The sequence below is a fragment of the Mandrillus leucophaeus genome, unplaced genomic scaffold (genome assembly GCF_000951045.1).
Source record: "Mandrillus leucophaeus isolate KB7577 unplaced genomic scaffold, Mleu.le_1.0 Scaffold1460, whole genome shotgun sequence".
NCBI classification, from domain to species: Eukaryota; Metazoa; Chordata; class Mammalia; order Primates; family Cercopithecidae; genus Mandrillus; species Mandrillus leucophaeus.
In genome coordinates this window covers 15,925-17,001 of record NW_012101433.1, presented here as the reverse complement: position 1 = coordinate 17,001, position 1,077 = coordinate 15,925, and positions in this window count along the sequence as shown.

Sequence of the window (1,077 nt, the reverse complement as noted above, 5' to 3'; positions counted from 1 at the left end):
ATGAAGTATTCTTTATATGAACTGGTCAGGGATTATAAAAATAATTTTTATGAAATTTAGAAGTGCACAGAAAATAATTTTTAGAGCAAGTAATACCACATTGATTATATTATTTTTCACTGTCTTACGAGCTACATATGGGCCATGAAGATTTCCATTAAAAACAAACATTAAAATATAAAATGTGGCCTAAAAGTATCAAAAGAAGAGAGGGAGAACCTCACAACAAAGCCCACATTAGAGCTGGGTGTAGCCCAGCAGTTGTTGCTGGACTTTCCTGTGGGTGAAAGAAGCTTAGGGTGGGGCCCTCTACAGTTGTTCACTGCTGATGGGTGCAGGAAGAGCTGCTTGGTGTCTCAGGACTTTTGCCTACCTGGTCTTGGCTCTGCTAAGAGTTTCTTTCCAGTGGGGAAGGTGTGCCCCCAGCCCATGTCCACCCCTCATGGGGAGCCATGCTCAGTGTCTGGGGATGAGGACCGTCAGTCCACTAACTGGGGGTCCACCTGGCCTCTGCACATGGCTGCCTCCCAGGCCCAGGCCCACAACCACTGGCAATCCTTGACCAGTCATTCTCAGCCAAGTCCCCACATCATGATGTGCCCATGTCACAGGGCTCAGGAGTCCCCCAGGACACAATTGCTCACTCATAGAATCCTGCCTCAAAGTCTCAGGTTCTCATGTAAGGCAGGATGATGAGGAGGCAACTATGCCTTTGACTTGTCTTGCATCTGAACTGGGCACAGTTCTTTCTGCTCCATGTATGTTACCTCATCAAATAGCAGCCCCATGCTGGACGTAGGAACAGGGAAGTTAAGCAACTTGCCCAAGGTCACACAGCCAGGAAATTGACCAGTTAGGATTTGAACCTGGGCTGCCTGGCTCTGGAAACCTAAGGTCCCTGAGAACTCTGTTATGGTATAAGTGTGGCACCTCCCAGGCCCCCAGCTCTCACCCCATCAGGCCCTGCTTGCCTCTCAAACACCCCTAAGACCAGATCACAGGGTTGACTCCAGGCATTGAACCAACCCTTTGTCACTGCACCCTACAGGCTGGGTTCACTGGTTTCTGCCCTGGGCT